The sequence below is a fragment of the Gymnoscopelus microlampas genome (genome assembly GCF_963454915.1).
Source record: "Gymnoscopelus microlampas genome assembly, chromosome: 20".
Taxonomy (NCBI): domain Eukaryota; kingdom Metazoa; phylum Chordata; class Actinopteri; order Myctophiformes; family Myctophidae; genus Gymnoscopelus; species Gymnoscopelus microlampas.
The window spans coordinates 25,403,809-25,428,425 of record NC_139957.1 but is presented as its reverse complement, the minus strand read 5'-3'; the positions used below and the strand labels follow the sequence as shown (position 1 = coordinate 25,428,425).

Genomic DNA, 24,617 nt, shown 5'->3' with positions numbered 1-24,617 from the left:
TTCAGATCATAGTTTTACTGCAAAACATGGTGTTATTCTGTGAAATGTTTTGAAAAGGAAATCCCACAGCCTTCAGGTCTATGTCAGCTTGTCAGCTTCTTGAAGTGCGCATGGTACTTTATTTCCCTGTGTTTAACTTAAGGCAGAATTGCAGTCTTATGTGGTTGCTGTGCATCTGCCTCCAGTCACCACTTTATGTCGGGGAGGGGGGGCGAATTTGCACTAACAATTAAATGAAAAATAAATATGAACCATTTAACCGTTGGTATTATCTGGTTACAAATGTCTTAACAGTTACCGGTTAAACGGTTAACCATGAACATTTGGTTATTTTCTTTTGTTTTCATAGGCCTGTGGCCCCCGATCTCAATTCATTTAACAATTTTGGGCCCCTGTCTAATCTAGTTGAATGCCCCTGGCCTAGCATGTCGAGGCGATAATCTCTCATCGTCTTCAGCACCTGGTCAAATCTGGGTCAAGAAAGAAAGAAAAATGCTCATTAGATTGTTCATAAAATAATATGATCATAAGTACCACATTCTGATTTTGGATTGTATAGTTACCTTGCCATGATGTAACTCCAAATGTGGGCGAGAAATCAAAAATAGTTGCTCCATTGGGTAGAATTTTTTCATTCAAAATGTGCATCTCGTTGTTGATCAAGATCACCATGTTGATGAAATACATCAACATGGTGATCTTGATCTTGTTCTTCTTCGGGCAAGAAATTAAACTTTTAAATGAAAAACGTAGATTGTCTTGATTAAAATGTAGCAGCGTCATGTGATTAGTGTGAACGGAACGAAATGACCAGGTCCAGGCCTGGATTTACAGAGGCTTATGTCTAAAAATATATTGAATGCAAATTCTCTCTCTCACACACACACACACACACACAAAATAACAGCCACAACACTACCAACATAGTCGTACTACAACCTGAAAGAAACGTGTTAGGGTTACACTACCAACATAGTCGTACTACACCCTGAAAAAAACTACCTTGTAGATTCAACCTGAACACAATAAATACATATACAATTGTCGATTCCACAACCTGGAAAAAAAAGCAGCAGAGCAACATCTTTAACCACATCAGCACACATACGACTCAATCAGCATCCAACATGCATACGCCACAAGCACCATCCAACAGACTGCAGCATGAAGCAACTGCAGCATCCAGCAAAGGAAATGGAAACATTAGTTCCTAAAATTAGGTCCTACTATGAGGTGTCTTCAGAGGAAACCCCCGCCGGGCCGATGTCTTTGGCGGAGACCACCAGTGGAGACCACCGTATGGCGACAGAAATCTGATCGCTCAGCAATCGAGCCACAGTGGAGGTTCACCAAAGACCAGGGTCAACCGCACGGAGGAATCCCCCCCAGGCAGACAAATCCATGGATAGAGAGATCTCCATCTCTAAAGGGCATCCTCGGGTTGAGCCTTCCAGGGGTGTCTCCCGCCATCTCCTTGAGAACCTCAGTCTTCTGGGCACTCTGAGAGAGAGAGAGAGAGAAAGAGAGAGAGAGAGAGAGAGAGAGAGAAAGAAAGAAAGAAAGAAGTTTGCTTTAAAAAATATTATATTCAAAGATTTTCACAAATATTCATGATTTTTCTAAAATAGCAGATCTACAAGCTCATAGTGCGGCACTCGGTGCCGTGCTATGAGCTTGTATATCTGCTATTTTTGAATAGCCAAAGTATAAAAGGTTAAAGTGGTTACAAACAAAATTATTGTGATTCTATATTAACACATTTTGCTGGGGACCCCCTGGAACCCCCCGCACTTTGAGAACCACGCTCTACAGCCCTTTCCCAATCAACACCCTACCAGCTCTGCAGAGGAGAGACACGTGACCCACACATCCTTTAACTTCCTCACAGGGTCAACAGCCTCATTAAACACATTTAAAACCCTTTTAGTCCTTGTGTGTTGCTTTAAAAATGTCATTATGCACACAGAGGAAACATTGCAACACAATTGATCTGTCACTTCCAAACCAGCTGGTGATGTGTGTGTGTGTGTGTCTGTGTCTGTGTCTGTGTCTGTGTCTGTGTGTGTGTGTGTGTGTGTGTGTGTGTGTGTGTGTGTGTGTGTGTGTGTGTGTGTGTGTGTGTGTGTGTGTGTGTGGTGTTGGTATCAAAATGTACTTTAAAACCCTTTAAGACCTGATCTGTAACATTTTTAGATTTGAGCTAAAAAGCTTTATTTTACACTTTGGGCTATTCAAAAATAGCAGATCTACAAGCTCATAGCGCGGCACTGAGTGCCGCGCTATGAGCTTGTAGATCTGCTATTTTTGAAAAATCGTGAACATGTGTGCAAATCTTTGAATATATATTTTTTAAAAGCGAACATTTTTAACTCAAATCTTTGCTTCTGGGACCCCCTAGAACAAAATATTTTGAGATGGGGGTCCGTGGCCAAATACATATACCGGCCAAATACAGACCCTTATGGGTCTGTAACTCTGACAGTGCATGTACAAATGGAACCAAATGGACCCTTATGGGTCTGTAACTCTGAAAGTGTACAAATGTAACCAAATGGACCCTTATGGGTCTGTAACTGAGTGTACAAATGGAACCAAATGGACCCTTATGGGTCTGTAACTCTGAAAGTGTACAAATGGAACCAAATGGACCCTTATGGGTCTGTAACTCTGAGTTCCTCTTAGTATCCAGGGTGTTAACAGTCACATTGGATCTTAACAGGCCATAGAGAATGCTAAAAAAAAAAACCTTGCAAAATCCATTGTCAGTGCTCTTTCAATTGGAGAGGTACCTATGTTAGTTGATAGTGTTGTGTGCGCCTGAGAATGAAATCCCTCACCTGTAAAAAATATGAAAAAATGGACCATATTTTTCTAGTATTTGATCAAACGACATGAGTATAGGACCCTCAGACACATTTCCTAATGTTGTTATACCACCATCTCTACAAGAATTAAACCCAGGGTCATTAAGGCCAGGAGGGAAGTCTGGGTTCCCCTGAATTGAGGTGAGAGGTGATGTTATTTTGGCTCGGCCCTCCAGGAGCCTCGTCACCCTCCACGCCCTAAGCGTGTTGGAAACAATTGGGGTTTTACAAAGTTTCTTCACTGTTTTAGGGTCTGTAAGAAACAAGAGATGCCGGAGAGGACAATCACACTGTGCAGTTTCAATATCTAGCCAAATTGAAGGCTGGTCACCCTTTAACCAGGCCGCTACAAACCGCAATAGGCTCTATGCACAGCAGCCATATTGGGAATGAATTGGGCCCCTTCCGTACTTCCTTCACAGGTGTTACCAATGATACTAATGAAGGCTCTGTTCCATTCTGGTCAGGGTGCTGATATTGTGCATGTTGGCTCACTAGAAACACTCCATTTTTGTTCCCAAATGGCCCTTTGTGTGTAACTCTGAGAGTGTAAAAATGTAACCAAATGGACCCGTAAGGGTCTTATTGGTTCCATTTGTACACTCTCAGAGTTATGGGGGTCCTTGAAAATAAGACAACTACTGTGCCACACTAAATGGAACAGAGCCTTAATTAGTATTATTGGCAACACCTGTGAAGGAAGTAAGGAAAGGGCCCAATTCATTCCCAATATGGCTGCTGTGCAGTGCTTAATTTGTGCCGGAGCAAGCCGGAGCTAGCTCCAGAACCTCTTTGATTGGTACCGGCACCTTTTTGTTTGGACCCGGCACCTCTTTGATTGGATCCAGCACCTTTCCTGTCAATGAAAATCTATAAATAAACTGTGTGTTTATCTCTGTTCTCTCTGTGTTTTATTTCTCTCTGAAGTGATGCCTTTTTGCTTATTGTTTATGCATTTTAATCAGAAAAAAATAAAACAGGGGAAAAAAGTGATTTACGGAGTCCTGTGTCACACCACACAATGCGTAATGAGTTGTTTTGATTCCGCACCGGCACTGTCCGCACTCAAGAGGTAAACAGGTGGTTTACGAGCGAGCGTTAGCCTACTGCTAAAATGTCAAAGAGACAAACAAAACGGTTAACTTTTTTCAAACCAGTAGTAGTAAAGTAAGAAGTAGGAATATGGAGGAAGCGGGCTCTATGGATGTTGTGTGGGCGGTTTTCAACAGATAAACTGAAAGGTAAGAATACGTTGTTTATTGCTATTTTCTGTTGTGCAGTGTTTTGATAAGGAACGATGTTTGTGCTGTGGAATTATGAGTGTTTGGCAAGTGAAAACGTGTGGAGTTGTATGGGCTGCAGTCGCTGCACTGTGGGCATAATAAGCGCATCATTGCTGTTAACCGTAGGCTATAGCACCATGGACAGTCAGCGAGCGGCGCTGTTTGTTGTGTGTGTAGCTGTGTGTGTGTGTGTGTGTGTAGCTGTGTGTGTGTGTGTGTGTGTGTGTGTGTGTGTGTGTGTGTGTGTGTGTGTGTGTGTGTGTGTGTGTGTGTGTGTGTGTGTGTGTGTGTGTGTGTGTGTGTGTGTGTGCGCGCGCGCATGTAGTTGCTGCGCGATTGACAACGCGTCACTCAGTTTAGGCTTTATTTTTAAAATAAAACTTTCAGTCCTAATTCAATTCCCCCTCCATTGAATGGAAACTACATGGAGTGAGGACAAGAGAGCCTGTGAGAGAGACAGGAGGGGAGACCTTTGTCTTGTGGTGACGTGACGTTACAATTTACATGAGAAGACAGTTGGTCAACACCTCTGTGAGAATAAGATTACTGTGTCTAAATGGGCAAGCATATGATTCATGGACAAAACACACAAGAACATGACAAATAAATACACCCATAAACAGGACAATTAATCAAACTGTATCTGCTGCCTGTCAAGTTTGGTTGGACATATTATTACTTACTATTTCTGTTAGCCACAGTGAGTTCTTATTACTGTACACAACTCATATTTCTGTTAGCCACAGTGAGTTTTCCTTATTACTGTACACAACTCATATTTCTGTGTGTTAGCCACAGTCAGTTTTGCTTAATAATGTACACAACTCATATTTTTCTCTTAACCACAGTGAGTTCTGCTGTGTGTGCTGTGCATTGTTCTTAGAGTAAAAAAAAATGGACCTGATAAATGAATGTTTCATCTTCTTTTTTTTTGATACACCACCTCTGATGTTGAATAATTCTAGTGATGTTTGATCATTTATGTTTTCAATTTTATCCTTGAAAATAGAGACATTTTTGGCTGCATTTTTCTTTACTTTATATTTTCATGTTTTTGTTCAATTTCTTGTAATTCTGATGTGGTGCTTTACCTGACACACAAAGACAAGCTACATGGTGTCATAGAATTCTGTTAACAATAAAAATATGATTTCTCAAATATGTCAGATATTCAGATTGATCATTCCAAATTGATACATTGACTACCAGTGTTCTGATGGGCCACAGTATGTGCCAATGTTACTGCTAATGTTATACTGGGTGAATAAATGTAGGTGAAAAAGATTATAAAAAATGCCTCACCAAGGTTAAGGCCTATCTCCCCCGACAACAACTAGAAATAGCCATTCATGCCTTCATTTCCTCACGACTCGATTATTGCAATTCCCTCTACACGCTTAGAGCAGGTGTAGAGGGAATTGCAATAATCGAGTTGTGAGTCAGGCGCCTACAGCTGGTCCAAAATGCCGCGGCTCGCCTTCTCACTGGCACAAAAAGACGTGAGCACATCAGTCCTGTCCTGGCCTCACTTCACTGTCTCCCTGTCAATTTTAGAATTCATTTCAAGGTCCTTTTATTTGCTTTTAAATCTCAAAATGGGCTTGCTCCACTATACCTCTCTGAGCTCATAGATCCATACACTCCAGCCAGGGCCCTAAGGTCTGCTGATCAGTCCCTACTGATCGTCCCAAAGACCAAGAAAAGGACCAGGGGTGGCCACGCTTTTGCTGCTGCCGCCCCCACGCTTTGGAACGACCTCCCTCTCCCCATCCGTTCTGCCCAGTCCATTGGGGTTTTCAGATCCCTCCTAAAAACCCACCTATTGTCTTTGGCTTTTAATTGTCCTTGATCTGCTGCTATTGTGTTCTAATAATGCACTGTATTTGTCTGTGCGCCAATGGGCGCTTATTGATGCGTTGATGCTTTGTTTGTCTTAACCTTGTACAGCACTTTGGTCAGCTTCTGTTGTTTTAAATGTGCTTTATAAATAAAGTTTACCATAAGGGTCCATTTGGGCCTGCCGTCCCCCTGAGGGGCCTGGAACCACCAACCTCCGGCGCCACACAGCTTGTATGGAGGACAGAGAGACATGAAGACACACCATGGAGACAATGAGAGACTGATCAGTACTGTGGTGGACAGTAATGGATAAAAGCGTCTGCTAAATGACTGTAATGTAATGTAAATGTACTTGTGCGTGTGTGCGTGCGTGCGTGCCATAGATTCAACATCGGCGTTCCGATTCCACAACCTGAAAAAAAAGCTGCATAGCAACATCTTTGACCACATCAGCACACATACGACACAATCACACATACGCCACCAGCAGCGTCCAACAGCATACGCCACATCCAACAAACTGCAGCATGAGCTGCAGCATCCAGCAAAGATAAAGGATTTTTTTTTCCTACTTTGAGGTGTCTTCAGAGGAAACCCCCGGCGGACGGAGGTCTTTGGCGGAGACCACCAGTGGAGACCGCCGTGCGGTGACCAGAAATCTGATCACTCAGCGATCAACCACAGTGGAGGTCCACCGAAGACCAGGGTCAACAGCAGCGGAGGAATCCCCCCCATGCGGACGAATCCATGGATAGAGCGAGATCTCCATCTCTAAAGGGCATCCTCGGGTTGAGCCTTCCAGCGGCGTGAGAACCTCAGTCTTCTGGGCATTTAGGGTACAAGAACAATCTCAGCACATTCTGTGTCTCCACTCTGAGAAAAAAAGAAACAAAGAAACAAATATTAATTCAAGTGACCGAGAGCCAAATATACGTGTAGTGCAGTGGTTCTCAAACTTTTTTCATGTCAAGGACCCCCAAATTGACACTTATTTAGCCTGCGAACCCCCATTTGAAAAGATATATCAAGGACCCCCATAAGAGAAGATTTGTACAGCTCTAGCAGCGATTTTCAACCATTTCAAGGACCCCCAGTTTGATATGCATTAGGGCTACGTACGTACCCCATTTAATGGCATTTCTATCTCTGGGACCCCAATTTATATTGTAAAATCAATGTTAATATAACTCTGAGAGTGTACAAATGGAACCAAATGGACCTGTTAGGGTCCATTTGGTTCCATTTGTACACTCTCAGAGTTACAGACCCACCCATAAGGGTCCCTTTGGTTCCTACCTATCATTTAGCTGGGGACCCCCTGGAACTCCCTCAAGGACCCCTGGGGGTCCCCGGACCCCACTTTGAGAACTAATGGTGTAGTGTATCCTGTCACAACATACACAGCCTAGCGTATCAAATCAAACTTTATTTATAGAGCACATTTAAGCTATTGTGCAGGGGAATTTAGATTCATCATAAAATATATTTTTTAAATATTCTTAAACATTTGTATTTCTGTACATTTTTCCATTGCATTACAAAATACAATGATAATGCATAGATTGAGCATTGAGTTATTGAGTAGTAGAACAATGGTTGCCAAACTGGGGGTCAGGACCCGCAGGGGGGGACCCCCCCAAATTATTTTATGGGGTCCCCAGATGATAAGCTTAATGTGCAACATTATGTTCTCACTCAACGGTAAACAAACCAACATACAGTATAAGTGTATACAGCAGGGGTCTTCAACGTTTTCAGCCCAAGGACCCCCTAGCTGAGAGAGAGATGAAGCAGGGACCCCCTAGCAAAGAAAGAGATGATGCTATTTTTGGCTAAAGTTCTCCTCAGAAAAGGGATGCTAAGGTTCAAGTGGATAAGGTAAAAAAAAAAAACATCACACAAAGATTTGGCGGACCCCCTGCAGTAACTCCCCCCCTAGGGGTCCCGGACCCCCTGTTGAAGAGCCCTGGTATACAGGGTATCTGCACATTTATAAAGTAACAATTTAACGACTTTTAAGACCTTTTTAATACCTCTGAAATGACAAATAAAAATAAACTAATAATAATTACTGCGTCCAAAGTAACCAAATATACTATATTGTGATACATTGGCCAAATTGTCAAATATTACCTAATAAAGGCAAACATTTTGTAAATAGCCGATCTACAAGCTCACAACACCTCGCACTGCGAGGCGTTGTGAGCTTGTAGATCGGCTACTTTCATAATATTTATCTGTGGAACCGAGTCAAACTGAACAAATGTCAAACTAAAAAGCAAAATTCAAATATGATTATGTTGGGGGGTCCCCAGTTCAAATATGATTGTTTTGGGGGGGTCCCCAGTTCAAATATTATTTTGGGGGTCCCCAGTTCAAATATTATTATTTGGGGGGGTTCCCAGCTCAAATATGATTTGGGTGGGTCCCCAGTTCAAATATGATTATTTGGGGGTGTCCCCAGTTCAAATGTGATTATTTGGGGGGTCTCCAGTTCAAATGTGATTATTTGGGGGGTCCCCAGTTCAAATATGATTATTTTGGGGGCGTCCCCAGTTCAAATATGATTATTTTGGGGGGGGTCCCAAATAACATAACATAATAACATTATATTATACTATTATCATAGGTATACCATTGTAAACTAATTGTGCGATTATTGGATTATTATTACATACTAGGTCATTATATATCATATATTATACATTATCTATAGCTTACAACATAACATGCACACGACACTTTTGTACACTTATGGCCCAACACAGAAGACCAAGCCCTGATAGACTGTAAACTGTGGGCTCAGACCTGTGTCCACAAAGTCAGTAACACACAACAGTGGGTTCATTTTAGTTACATTTCTTAATCCTTCCTTGAGTCCAAGTCCTGTACCCTTTTACAATGAGACTGTGGATGAGTGTGGGTAAGCGGTCCAACTAAGGTGGGACTCAGGGTGGTTGGACGCCCCTGCCATGCACAGCCCCCAGTGAACATGCCTCACAAAGTTCACTGGTAAGTTTATTCCATTATAGTTCATGATCACAATTTAGGAGGAGCCCCTCTGGTGGTCAAAATAAATCATTACACATCTCTCCAATTGGAACAGTTTTTGGGAAGTGATAGATAGGCCAGTGCACAAGAGCATTTAATTTGCCTTTTTAAACCTCTCCCATCAATAACAATACCTAACCCTAACCTCAGTAAAACTATGCCTAAACCTAACCTTATCCCTAACCATAACCTCAGTAAAACTATGACTACACCTAACCTTAACCCTAACCCTAACCTCAGTAAAACTATGACTAAACCTAACCAGAAGAAAGTATTTTCAGATGGGGTTCTGCGGCCAAATACATGCATAGCAAAATATGTTTTTTCAACAAACAAAAAGATATATGTATTCAAAGATTTGCACACATTTTCACGATTTTTCAAAAACATTGCAGATAGCGTGGCACTCTGTGCTGCGCTATGAGCTTGTAGACCTGCTATTTTGAATAGCCAAAGAAATGTAAAAATGACACAGATGCGTTCCCGGTCTTAATGTGTTAACTGCAAAACACCCTGTGAGGGTACATTTTTACGCTCATGCATATCAAACTGGGGGTCCTTGAATTTAAAAAAAGGTTATAAACCCACTGGTCTATAGCATTGGTTCTCAAAGTGGGGTCCGGGGACCCCCAGGGGTCCTTGAGGGAGTTCCAGGGCGGTCCCCAGCTAAATGATGGATAGTTAGGAACCAAATGGACCCTTATGGGTCTATAACTCTCAGAGTTAAATCAACATTGATTTTACAATATAATTTGGGATCCCGGAGTACTATACTTAAGTACAATTCTGAGGCGATGAGACGCGTTGTGAGCTTGTAGACCTGCTATTTTCAAACATTTTAGTTCTTTTACTTTTGGTACTTTAAGTACATTTTGATACCAATACTATACATTGTCTTCATTACAAGCTGCTAGAGCATGCTGTTGAGAATTTATCTGCATTTTTTTTTATCTGTTTCAGACTTTTCACCAATGGCCTGATGCGGAAATATAATATGTCCGGTGGTGGGCAGCAAAACAAGAGGGCGTTCATACATTAACAAAAGATATTTGTCACTGTCTTGCAGAAGCTGTTCGGGAGAATTTCGCAGAGGCAACAGAGGCCCAGGTCAGCGCATCAATGGCCGACCACTTCAAGCAGGCTCCAGCTCAAAGTGGTGGCCGGGGGGGGGAGGGTACAAGAGGCCAAGGACAAGGACCCGAAAATGACTTTATCAATTACTCACCCCATGGAAACTTGAAGTCATTGATTATTATTTTTGTCTCATTCATAAGCCAATAATTTGATGAGCATTCAATATACCAGAGCTGTTTCGCCAATACACAAGCAGCAAGTTTGACCATTATTAATATTATGTATCAGTCACTCTATCTACCTGATTTGTATGTAAATACACAGAGACAGAGCCTCACCTCGGCAGAAGGAGCCCACGTTGTCCACGCTCTGGCGACACACGCTGCACTGACGTTTCTTCTTGAACGTCTTCTCCTTGAAGACGTGAGGCTCCCCCTTCCCCGCCTGCAACGTACAAACACACACACAAATGTACACTGTTACGACTACAGTACATGATGAGAAGTGCTGAATAAGTCTGTTGTGGCCAAGAATCCATGTTGGACCTGTTTCCAAGAGTTTGACATGGCAAATGTACAATCTGTGCTGACAGCACTCTCATGGTTTCTACACAGCATCTTAGTTTTTCTTTGACAGGGTGACAACAAAACGCATGATGTGGACTGACCTAATCTCCTCTCATCAAAAGAGGAATAGAACAAAAAGGGAAAGAAAGGCTGTACAGAAACATAAGGAGAAGTATGCTATTATTATTGTCCTGTGACAGCAGCTCTATGTCTGAGGTGGAACAAGGTGTGCGTGCGCGCTCTTTCTACCTGCCTGCTGTACCTCTGTTCTGGTTGTGTAACTGTCTTCTAGTACTAATCCTTGTGGTTCCCGTCCAGACCACCATAATCCTGCATATTTGTGTGTGTGTGTTTGTGTGTGTGTGTGTGTGTGTGTGTGTGTGTGTGTGTGTGTGTGTGTGTGTGTGTGTGTGTGTGTGTGTGTGTGTGTGTGTGTGTGTGTGTGTGTGTGTGTGTGTGTACTGTGTACGTGTGGCGTGTGTATAATAAACTGTGTGTGAGTGTGTGTGTGGGGAGGGATCAGAATGTGTATGATAGTCAAATATATATGTGTGTGTGCTTGTCTATAGCAAAGTGTACCCACAAGTATAGTAAAGATCAACACATTGTTATATCTTGGTTTGGTTCTTGACTCTTACCTGCACCTCTCCATTGTTTCACTCAATATGAGGTGAAAATAAGTTAAGGAATAAAAAAAGTTCAATTTTGAATAATTGTTGAAACATGTATTGTGATTGAAATATAGTTGAGGGATAGTTCTGTTCAAAGTAGATCAATTTTAACAAAAATACATTTATTTATATCCTGTTGTACAGTATAAATAATTATGACATTAGTGTTACACTCAAAGCTATTTAAAATATCCAGAAAGATAACAAACATAATGTAAATAAATGGTCAGAACATCCTGGGAGGCTGGGACTACATTACCACATTTATCAAGGTAAGCATAACAGGCTAAATGTGGTCCCTTTAGTATTTTTTTAAAATAGAGAAGCTGGATCTGCATTAAATATTGAGGCTGTTAAATGAATATATGTCTTGTAAAGGTAGTAAAGGTTTTAAAAAAGGTTATAAACCCACTGGTCTATAGCATTGGTTCTCAAAGTGGGGTCCGGGGACCCCCAGGGGTCCTTGAGGGAGTTCCAGGGGGTACCCAGCTAAATGATGGATAGTTAGGAACCAAATGGACCCTTATGGTTCTGTAACTCTGAGAGTGTACAAATGGAACCAAATGGACCCATAAGGGTCCATTTGGTTCCATTTGTACACTCTCAGAGTTAAATCAACATTGATTTTACAATATAATTTGGTATCCCGGAGATAGAAATGCTGTTAAATGGGGGTCCGTAGCCTATAATGCATGTCAAACTGGGGGGGTCCTTGAAATTAAAATGGTTGAGAATCACTGCTAGAGCCCTAAAAATCTTTTCTTATGGGGGTCCCTGGCATATCTTTTCAAATGGGGGTCTGTGGGCCAATAAGTGTCAATTTGGGGGTCCTTGACATGAAAAGGTTTAAGAACCACTGGTTCATTTAGACACTTCAGCTCAGAAATAACCAGACTGTTAATGAACCATTTACCATTTATTAACCATTCCCATATTAACCATTATCATATATGCAATGATATTGCATTCAAGTTTGGCGGTGTGACTCTGCTCATGTGATATTAAAAGATTCCCTGTGCAAAATGTCACAGACCTTCAATCTCAAACCCCCCAGAGCAGAGCATAAAATACAGTTTTACATAACATTGAACCTTCAATGCATAATTAAACTACCGCAATCATAGTACAATCCATAGAACACAGTACAATACACAGAATCATAGAACCACAGTACAGACACAGAATCAACCTGGCTATAACAATATGAACTAAAAGCCACGGGGAGGAGGCCGGGTAGGTGGAGGGAATTTGAAAACAAACAGCTGTACACCCAGCTTAGACAGCGAAGCACATAGACTGAACAGAGAACAGAGGCTGCTTAAATGAAGCGCCAGAGTTGCACTGTGGGTATATCAGGGCGTGAGTAAATAGGCTCTATGCACAGCAGCCATATTGGGAATGAATTGGGCCCCTTCCTTACTTCCTTCATAGGTGTTACCAATGATACTAATTAAGGCTCTGTTCCATTTAGTGTGGCATAGTGGTTGTCTTATTTTAACGAACCCCCATAACTCTGAGAGTGTACACTGTACAAATGGAACCAAATGGACCCTTACGAATAGAACATTTGGTTCCATTTGTACACTCTCAGAGTTACACACCCACCATAAGGGGCCATTTGGGAACCAAAATGGAGTGTTTCTACTTTCTAGTGAGCCAACATGCACGATATCAGCACCCTGACCAGAATGGAACAGAGCCTTCATTAGTATCATTGGTAACACCTGTGAAGGAAGTAAGGAGAGGCCCAATTTCTTTCCAATATGGCTGCTATGCATAGAGCCTATTAGCTTGTAGCGAATGAGAATGACAAGAGGTTGAACGTACTGACTTAAAGGAGTACGACTGTATAACTTGTTAGCGGATGGCGGGGGGGGGGGGGGGGGGGGGGGGTCCGGGGAGTGTGAATGAAGTATATCAACATTCTGCCTTCCGTGTCTACATGAACTATCGTTACACTGAATTAGAGTCAGACTATAGTGTTGGACTTGGGACTGACCTATGAGCAGCACAGCACAGGGACCAGGCTTCGTAGCGCCATCGGTAGCAGGGTTTGACGGGACAGGGTTTCTGCACTGCTCCATCTGGAAGGGGGGCACGGCCTGCCGTCCCCCTGAGGGTCCTGGACCGCCAACCTCCGGCGCCACAGCTTGCCTGCGAGGACAGAGAGACATGAAGACACACCGTGGAGACAATGAGAGACTGATCAGTACTGTGGTGGACAGTAACGGATAAAAGCGTCTGCTAAATGACTGTAATGTAATGTAATGTAAATGTAAATGTACTTGAGTGTGTGTGTGTGTGTGTGTGTGTGTGTGTGTGTGTGTGTGTGTGTGTGTGTGTGTGTGTGTGTGTGTGTGTGTGTGTGTGTGTGTGTGTCACACGCCACAAGGTATTGGCATCAAAATGTACTTTAAGTACCAAAAGTAGTTAGTACTCATTATGCAGAATGTCCTGTTTCGCAAGTTTTCAAATGTATAAAAATGTATAGAATAATAATTGTAATATATGGTTAGTAATAATCTAAATCTACACAGTAACAAGTAACTAAAGTTTTCAAATAAGTGTAGTGGAGTAAAAGTACAATATGTGTCTCTGTGTAGCAAATTGGAAATACTCCAGTGAAGTAAAAAATGTACTCAAAGTACAGTACTTGAGTACATGTAGGCCTACTCGGTTACTTTACAGCACTGACTATAGGCCTGTGTGTCATCGTCACAAACACAACTCAATAAAACATATATATAATTCACTTCACACATATGCTACATTGTTGCTTTTTACAAGTAACATAAAAGTTAAATGACAAGCAATTCCATCAATTACTTTATTTCTAAGCACTTAATTAGCCAAACTCACCTTTTTAACACTCTTTTAGCTTAGTTTTAACAACAAACACTCGGTCGTGTCTTGTGTTTGCTCTTGTGTGTGTGTGCGTGCGTGTGTGTGCGTGTGTTCTGTGTTGTGTGTGTGGGGCTGCTGCTCCATTGCCGCCTTCTGTCCCTTTGATGTCGCGCGGTGACGTCATAGTAAGAGCGGGCATGAAATAGCAGATCTACAAGCTCACAACATGTTGCACCGCAAGGCATTGTGAGCTTGTAGATCTGCTATTTCAATTGGCCGCAATGTACATAGGGTTGAAAGTCGTTAATGTATGTTTTGTAATAATAATATATATCTACAAAGTAACTAAAGTTTTTCAAATAATTGTAGTGGAGTAAAAGTACAATATTTGTCTCTGAGATGTAGTGGAGTAGAAGTAAAAGTACTGAAAATTGGAAACACTCCAGTTAAGTACAAAATAAACTCAAAATTGTACTCAAAGTACAGTACTTGAGTACATGTACTCGGTTACTTTACAGTACTGACTATAGGCCTCAATAAAAACACATATATTCACTTCATATCAAACAATGCTTCATACTGAATAGTTGTTGCTTTTTACCAAGTAACATAAACGTGAAAATTACATGCGACGTCATCATTTCCTTTAGCCAAACTAACAACACCTGTAGAAAACTCACCGTTTTGGAGATAATTATCTTGTTTGGGTTTTTTTTAGTAGCTTGCTCAATGCTTCACCTCCCTAATAAACACTGATAAACTAATATTACAGTATGAGTTGTTTTAGTTCACTATAATAGTCTTTTTACAAACTTTAACAGACATTTCGTCTTGTGGCTCCGCTGGCTCGGCCCGCTCGCGCCCTCTCCCTGTGGTCGCTTGTGCGAAGTGCTAGCAGAGAGAGTGACGTCACGCTTTGATCTTTACCGAAAAGCGCGGTCCGCTGTGGGCGATCAAAATGTACTTAAAGTACCAAAAGTAAAAGTACTAAATATTTGAAAATAGCCTAGGTATAAAATAGGGCTAAAGTGGTTAATGTATGTTTCATTATATCATAGTTTATCTGAAAAGTAACTAGTAACTAAAGTTTTCAAATAAATGTAGTGGAGTAAAAGTACAATATTTGTATCCGAGATGTAGTGGAGTAGAAGTAAAAGTACTGGTTTCTAAAATATTCCTAATTTTTAAAAATGTCTTCCAAGATTTTTTTTGTTGTTTTCATAAACGTGGTTGCTTGTTTCTCTCACAAAACATGGCAACGCACGCACGCTCACACCCGGAAGCAGTAGTAAATATTGACATCTCAGAGCTCCGTTCAAATCACTTTGATGAGTGATTATTTATTACATCAGTACTAAGCTCGCATCACCAGTCTTTCCACCTGCAGGTTCTCAAGCTATATACGATTTGAATTATAAGTACTGTTTGGTATAATCTGTGTCATGGGAGCTGTACTGACCAGCATTAACCTAGTGAAGCCTGCTGTTTGTCTTGAGGAGTTCTGTCAAAGTGTGAAGAACCCTGGTTGTCTCAGCTATGATGGTGACAGCTCTGATCATCCAGACAGACAGACATCTCCACTCTATGTGAACAGGAGTTCAGACACACACATACATGACTTTGAAGTGAAGAAGCTCATAGGTAAAATATGTTTCAATGTTATGGGTTTACAGCAGGGGTCTTCAACGTTTTCAGGCCAAGGACCCCTTGGCTGAGAGCGAGATAAAGCAGGGACCCCCATTATATATTGTATAGAATATTATTTTTTTCATAGATTTCATAGGCAGCTTCATAGACTTCACAGCACTGTCATGTTGGATTCATGTTGATGTGTATTTCCAGACATTTAACCATGCACTTAAACAATACTTAGTAAACCTGACCTTTCACTCTGTACTTAGCCTGCTCTTTTTCCCCCCTATACTAAACCACTTTGCCAAAAATAGCAGATCTACAAGCACACAACGCCTCGCAGCGTGAAGCGTTGTGCGCTTGTAGATCTGCTATTTTTGGCTAAAGTTCTCCTCAGAATAGGGATGCTTGGTTGAAGTGGTTAATGTAAAAATCACACAAAGATTTGGCGGACCCCCTGGCCTGCAGTAACTCTGAGGATCCCCTAGGGGTCCCGGACCCCCTGTATTTAGAGCACAGTAATGTTATTTTGATAGATACAAGAAGAGTGTGCACTAAGAAAGAGTAGGCACTAAGGAAGTGGGCACCTCAAATTTGCTATTTTGTCCAAAATGTTTTTAAAAAAAAGTAAAGTGTACATATTTGAACATGCACGGTACATCATAATCACACTTAAATGTACCCTTCAACTCCTTGTTTATGCCCAAAATGATTGGAAATACAGGTTTTGTAGCAATTTAGCAATTGTAGAAATAATAGACCTTAATGGTCAAATGTTCATTCATGTTCTCTAATCATTTATAGCTTACATTGCTTAAGACCCTTTTCCAAATATCTCTCTCTCTCTCTCTCGTTTTCTCCAGATCCATGCCAACCTCTCTGAAAGGCCCACTGAGACTGGCAGCAATCTCTAAGGTGAGTTTATAACATTGTCACATTTTGAGACTATAAGGCAACCTTTATGTAATAATGTTGTGAAGTAACATAAAAAAAGCTAAAGTATATTAATACATATTTCTTTGGTACATCACGGGTGTAAAGAGCATTTTAACCACAGCCTGCCTGTGGTATTATATAAGCAGATTTAAGCAACAGTGCTGTCAAAGCTTTGATTGATTGATTGATTTGATTGAATACTTTATTAGTCAGAAATGTAAACAGTTAGTGGTACAGTAAGACATTAAGGCTAAAAGGATAACACAAAAAAAGTCCTGGGGACTGACTTGTTTCCATTGTGGTCCTATGTAGTCAATTCATCAACATACTGTAGCATAACAAATTAACACAATAATACTGTGACAATGACAATACATGTCATCAACAAATACAGTACAAAACACTACACTACACTACAAAAAGGAAAAACGGTGGCAGTGAATGACACCTCCTTTCGATTTACCTCCCCTTGTGGTCTCCTGATAGATGTTTTTTCAGGACAATTTTGAAAGAAACCCTTACACATCCTTTAATGGATGGTGTCAGGGCAGTCCACCTTTTGGTGGCAGAGCAGTAGAATGAGAATTATCTGTGCTGTCCGAGCTCACTGTCAGATGGCTCCTTGTGTCTCCATAGGATGTCATTGAGAACATCTTAGATTTGGAGGTGTCTTCAACACAGTCTGATGATTTTCTGCATTACGCCAGTGGTGGCGGACTGCTGCGTGGATCAGACCCACTGGCACACAGATATATGGGGGCCATCAGGTACACTGTGTTTAGGTATTGATGTTGCCTTGGCCTAGAATGGCTGTGATATTGTGATTGTGATAGATACACAGCCATAGATCACCCCCATGCCCTCGCGGGTAGCAGACTCATTGTGGCGGCATAAAACGTTGTGGCGCCCCGTGTGTACTCACCCAATAATTCATTTCTGTGACTTATTTGGAGTCAGATATTGTCCTCTAGTACTTTAATTCATATCCATTTGAAAGTTCTGAAGGAAAACGTGTGATTAGTGAAATATCTTCACTTTTCCACAAGCTTCACACAGACAACATTCTCTGCCCGCAGCAGGGCCCAAAATGATTGCTGGACTGAACATATGAAAACGTCTATGGGGAGCACACACGTATGGGGCACAGAATTGACAGGTGACGATTAATTACCCCCCACCAATCGCAAAGCACCAGTCGAGTTTAAATGCCACCACGAATAGTCTGCTACCTGGGCGGGCCTAGGGGTGATCTATGGCTGTGTATTTGGAATACATGAAATGTATGCGATGTCACAGCCATTCTAGGGCTAGTATTGATGTTGCATCAATTTATTGGAATTGCTACTTCAACTTATTTAAAGAACTCGTATCTCACTGTTACACTAGTAGTTTGGCTATTGGTCTGGGCAGCTGGGAGATGGTCGGGCACATCTCCTTGGTCAGCACACTAACAGGCAAGCAGGTTTTTTGAGTTATACAGCTTAATATTTGCAAAAGTCTTGACTCACTCATATTTCTGTTTTAAACGTTCCATTTCTCTAGGAAAGAACTCCAGCTCAAAGGCTCAGGGAAAACTCCTTACTCAAGGTGTAACACAACGTTCTGACTCCTTTATCATTTAATTTCTCATTTTCAGTTTGACCAGTTAAATGTCTTGAGTTACCTGAAATGCAACTAAAATACAGATCCATACTTTATACTGGAGAGATCTCTAGAATACCAAACCAAATACAACCACCCCAATAGCATAAGTTATATTGTCAACCTCAGTTGTGCATCAGTGCCTTTTTAATGATTTGCAAGGTCGATTGAAGGCAACGAAACACCACTACAAATTGATACCTGTGTGTGTGTGTGTGTGTGTGTGTGTGTGTGTGTGTGTGTGTGTGTGTGTGTGTGTGTGTGTGTGTGTGTGTGTGTGTGTGTGTGTGTGTGTGTGTGTGTGTGTGTGTGTGTGTGTGTGTGTGTGAGAAAGTGCATTTGGCTTCTTGACTGTTTGGATAAAGACACATCTAAGCCCTGTTTCAAAAAGCCCAACTACAAGTTCACAGCGCCTCACAATGTCGATGGCCAAAATGGGGTTGCCAGGCAATGTCAAGACAGTCCACTATAATAATCAAACAATTTAGTGCCCACAAGTTATTACCTCAACGGTCGTGGTCTTTCCTTTAATCTTCTTATTTTCACCGTCATTCCTCCCATAGATGTAGGAGACAGCTCAGTCAAGACTCCTGGACCACAGGCCCATCACCCAAGGAGAGATTCGCTACTTTGTGAGGGAGTTTGAGGTAAACCACGTTGAGCAAGTCACAGATGCACTGTCGGAGATGGAGAACACCCACAACACTGACACATGCTCTGTTATTGAGATGTTAAATAGGTTTTCACTGTAACACACATCCTTGGGAAGCCACAGTGTATCTGATGAAAGCTTGTCTAATCTGTGTTCGTAAATGATAATGATAATGATCTTAATTTATATAGTACCTTTCATACATGGAATGCAGCTCAAAGTGCTTTACACAAAAAAGGAAGATCATAAAAAAATAAGTAATAAACAAGTACATAAAGAGGAAAGCATAAAGAAACAAATCAAATGTTTATTTTCATTTTTTTAAGAACAGAAAGAAGAAACGCTGTTTCCTGTAATGAAGGGGAAAAAATAACAGTGGTGTGAGCTATTAACTTCTATCATAGCAAGATATACATTATATAGATTAAGATTTATATAGTGCCTTTCTCCAAAGCGCTTAGAAAATAATGTGGGGGCCCTAACTGTCACATGTCACATGATGGCCTACATGTGATATTTTTTATATGACTTAGCACAGGGGTCTTCAACGTTTTCAGGCCAAGGATCCCCTAGCTGAGAGAGAGATGAAGCAGGGACCCCCTACTCTATATTGTATAAAATTGTGTTTCAGATTATTATTTTTTTTAAACTTAGTCTGCTATTTTTTCCCTCTACACCTATAGCCTCTTTGCCAAAAATAGCCGATCTACAAGCTCTCATTAGCCGAAGATCTGATATTTTCGGCTAACGTTCCCCTCAGAAAAGGAATTCTAGGGTTCAAGTGGTTAATGTAAAAAAACTAAATCCTATCACACAAAGATTTGGCGGACCCCCTATAGTAGCTCTGAGGACCCCCTAGGGGTCCCGGACCCCCTGTTGAAGACCCCTGACTTAGCAGAACTGTAAAAATAGGTTTGTGTGGTACACGTTCATACATTTCTTACCGTGTGTTTTTATAGATCGTCAATAATAATAATAAGTGAATATAATTGACCTAAATCAACAAAAACGTCAGTTTAAAATGTACATGAGAGAATGAACAGATCATGTCCCTTTGGTTGTTCTAAAGGAGAAGAGGAGGCCACAGGGGAGAGCAGACTTCTGGAGAACCTCCAGAAGATGGTGGTGGAAACAAATGAAAATGCACTGCCCAAATGTACGGACGCCATGCAGGAGCACTTGTGTGATGTCATAACGCGCTGTAAGTCCCCGCCCACCCTCGCTCTCACTAGGGCAGGGGTCTTCAACAGGGGGTCCGGGACCCATAGGGGGTCCTCAGAGCTACTATAGGGGGTCCGCCAAATCTTTGTGTGATAGGATTTAGTTTTTTTTACATTAACCACTTGGGCTAGACCATAGAGCAGGGGTCTTCAACAGGGGGTCCGGGACCCCTAGTCTAAAAGTTTTGTTTTCAATTTGGCTCTTGTATTTTGCACAATATCCTAGTTAGTTGTATTTGTGAAATAGCCTTATTTAGGCTATATAATTATTAATAAATAATTGGCAATGGGGGGGACCCCTCTTTCTCTTTTTTCTTCTTAGAATTGCTAAATACAACGCACAAGAACTTAGTATCGATAAAATTGATGATTTGCATAGCAAAACGATTCGATACGATTATTTGCATTGCAAAACAATTCGACACGATACAAAGTCAAACGATACGATATTTTGCTGTTTGCATATCGATATAGTAGATTGTTGAAAATTAAAATCGATTTTTCGATGCAGTTACTATATCGTTACACCTCTTGTTCAAGTGGTTAACTTTTATCTGATCAGATTGAAGTCACATACGGATATGTTTGTGTTGCTGATGGGTACGGTACAAACAGTAATGATCAGGACCGGTATAGCGCTAAAATAATGGCGTAACTTAGTTACATTTAAGGCATAATTTGGTGCCACAAAGGAAAAGGAAAATCCATCCGACACATTTCAGAATCAGAATCAGAATCAGGTTTATTGTCACATCACAGGTTTACAAGGTAAAAAAGTGGGTGAAATTTGTTTTTGTACATCATTCCCATCGCAACGTTAAATTCCGTAGAAAGAAGAGTGGGGAGAGAGAGAAGAAGAGGGGTAGGGGGGCAAGTGGGAAGGAGATCAAACAAGAGAACAATAGAAGCCAAAAAAACAAGTTATCTACATATTTACAAAGTACGTACCTGAGATAAGAGACAGACTAAGGTGCCTGAGCATAGCAGCAATGTATGTATACTGTGCATGATATACTTATAGACGTTAAGGTGCTTAGAGAAAAAAAAAAGCGCAATAAAAAAAGACCAACAACAAAGTTTGTGCGTTATACATAAGGTGCAGAAGCCTAAGGGTGGACTGACCCTGGTATAATCCTCTTAATGTTTAATCTTCAAGTGTTTCTTCAAATTAGCATTTTGACTTTTGCGATGTTTCCTGATCAATGAACAAGCTCGTCTCTGTCAACGCCACAGAGACTTGCTGAGGATTGACCAGAATGTTGCTGCACCACAAATTAACAAACAGCCGGTGAACTTAAAAATCACTCATCAGTGTTCTATTCATTGTAAGTTGAGCAGTAAAGTTACCCATGCACTATACTACGTAGTTCTTTCAATACTATCTTCGTCTAAATCAGGCATAGGATCAGAATGTCGCTGTGCCAACTATAAACAGTGAGTGTACTTATCAGTGTTCCTTTCATTGCAAGTATGCCGTAAAGTCACCCAAGACACCAATGCACCAGATAGTTCTCTCTGTGCTATCCAAGTGCAAGCCGTCGAAGGTCGGCTCCGCCTGTTGACTCTGCTGTTGATTTTCTTCTCTATTCTGTCCTCTCGTCTTTTTTTTGTGCAAAGCATTCATGTCTGAATAATGTCACTGTCGGGCAGAAACCTTTTTTCTTTCTTTTTTTCTTCATAAATGAATGAATGAAAAATGCCCTATTTTATATATTGTTGTATGATAGTGTCGCGCAAAAGTAGTACAACAGGCACTCTACAAGATCTTTGAAAATGTTCTCCTTTAACAACATGTCCAAAAATGTATATGCCAGATTGAAAGTGGTTAAGTGTGTTTGTGGGCTTTATAAATGTTTAATCAATTAAAAGTATCAACAAGAGCTTGTGAGTAAATAATAACCACAGGACCACAGGTTCTATTTTCCAATTTCCTGAAAAGTTATGGTTTTGATACAAGGTTTCCACGTGACAACAACATGTAGGAAGGTAGGTCTTAACTGACACCCATTAAGACCTGAGGCTGGTTCTACAGTCTTCTGAAAACAGTTTTCTAAAAAACTTATGTTTCGATTAATTGAGTAGCCTACAAAGGACCCCAATGGAAACAAGCCATAGTGCTTTCTTGGGTTTAAAATCCTCTTAACAGACAGTATTGAACTGTACTTCCCTGTGCTTGTCTTTGCAAACTGTTAATAAAGTATTCAATCAATCAATGCTATATCGGTGGTGCTCAAAAGTTTTTCATGTCAAATAATATATATTTGGTCACCCCATCTCAAAATGTTTTGTTCCGGGGATCCCGAGAAGCAAAGATTTGAGTAAAAACTGTTTGCTTAAAAGAAATATATATATATATTCAAAGCAAAGTTTTTCCAAATATTTCAAAAATAATAGAGCGTCACTTCATGCCGCGCTACGAGCTTGTATATCTGCTATTTTTGGGAAATTGTGACACACACACAAACACAGACGCACACACACAGACACACACACACACACACACACACACACACACACAGTAAGACGGCCCCTCCCGTCTTACTTTTATTGTATGTATGTTTTAATATCCCAGTAAACAAACAAGGATGTGTTACAAAGCTCTGGGACGGTAATGGAGGCAGCAACAATTAGTTTCTCTGAGAACCTAATTGTTACTGCCTCGTCGATTGTAGTTCGCAGCTAATATTTGTTCCATATTGACAGTGGAGGACAACATTTTTCCTCCACTATCAATATGGAACAAATATTTGTTAGGAACTACATACAGTAGACCACATAAGACTACATTATGTGTACTTAGTAAGGTGCTGCAGCAGGAAATAGATCCGTATCTGAAATTAGTCAGTCTCATCATGATTTGTGTGCATGGGGATCTCATCTTAAACAAGCTCAGTGCTTAATGAGTCTGTTTAGTAGACTTTGTATTGTGAATTTGTACTTCCATGTACTGATGTTCTCATGTCTTACTAAATAAAGTACATCAATCAATCAGTTTGTATGTAATTGCATGTGGCAGAGAAATATTCAACGTCTTGAGATACCGAAACCTTTATTAGCCTACAGACAGACTGATGTTTTCTTGCTGACATTTGCAGTTCAGATTCCATGACAGGTCACCTACTGAACTGAGCGCTCTTGGCCCGATTTAGTCGTTCCTCAAAAAAACTCTTCTGGAGTTCGTGCTTCTGCATCAGCCTCAGCCACCATCTTTCTTTCAGCCTGGAAAAGGGACAAGAGGACAGAGCAAGAGAAGCAAGGGAAGAATAGAGGAACAAGTATACAGAGGGAAGGTAGAGAAGGTAGGTCGGAAGGGAAGAAGAATGAGGAATAACAGTTTATTGTCTAGTCGCACAATACAGTTTTGTGTCATTCCACACAACCACACTCCCTCTCAATCTGTATAGACTGATAGAATGAGAGAAAAACTCCACTTTCCTCTAGCACTCCCTTTAGGCCAAATTTCCACTTATTTGTCATTTAAAAGGCACTTGGTAGGTTTTTAATGTTGGTACTATTTTTGATTCCATGTGGTTCAGTGTAATGAGCAGCACTAGCAGGACTCTTAGTCAGTTCTAAGACTTCTTGAGGGCTCTTGTTGTAGGTAGGCATCTTTGCAGCTTCATTGAGGGAAGTGGCATAATGTGACCTTTTCTGATTATATTTCAGTGCTGATAAAGAGCTGGCCCACACAGTATATTATGTTACTTGGATTGATAACTTCTTCTTCTGTGTACAGTATTATGTTAAATGTATTTCTATGGATTATGCAGTCAGGACACTAACATGGCAAGGCACGAGGGTGTCCCTATGCCTATGGTCAAAAGTGAAAGCTCTATGGGTCATAGGCCAAAACATCAAGTGAGCTGGTATAGCACCACTACCACGTTGATTGTTTGTGGTTTGAGAGATTAGCTCCGCACACAGAGACAGACAGACAGTCAGGGGCCAAAACATAATCTTTGTCCCTGGCGTTTGGCCTGGCAGAGATAACTACATGACATAGATATACTAATATAGATTGGTCACAAGTGTCCCACTTCTATGTTCATAGTCACCTACTTATGGGGGGCCTGATAATAGCTATGGAAACCATAATAATATAATATGTGTCTGTTCAATTTATTTCTATGGATTATGCAGTCAAGACACAAACAGGGCAACCACCAGGGTGTCCCTTCTTTGTCTTTGTTTGGCAGTCATGCCTATGTTTGCCACACACAGCTTGGTAACTTTATGAGCCCACAAAACACCAACGCGTTTACAGCCCTACGGTGTCAGTCATCACATAGTAGCCTGTGAATGTTGATTTGAGCCGGCGAGTTATGTGTTTAATGCCGGAGATCA

General features: G+C 41.0%; 1 long non-coding RNA gene across 1 annotated transcript; it reads left to right on the top strand.

The window, feature by feature from the left end:
- The first annotated feature begins 15,749 nt into the window (after positions 1–15,749).
- Positions 15,750–17,521, top strand: LOC311035730. Its single transcript, XR_014599769.1, has 3 exons — positions 15,750–15,833; positions 16,688–16,739; positions 17,397–17,521. It is a non-coding gene; the product is annotated as an uncharacterized lncRNA (long non-coding RNA).
- Positions 17,522–24,617: the final 7,096 nt, after the last annotated feature.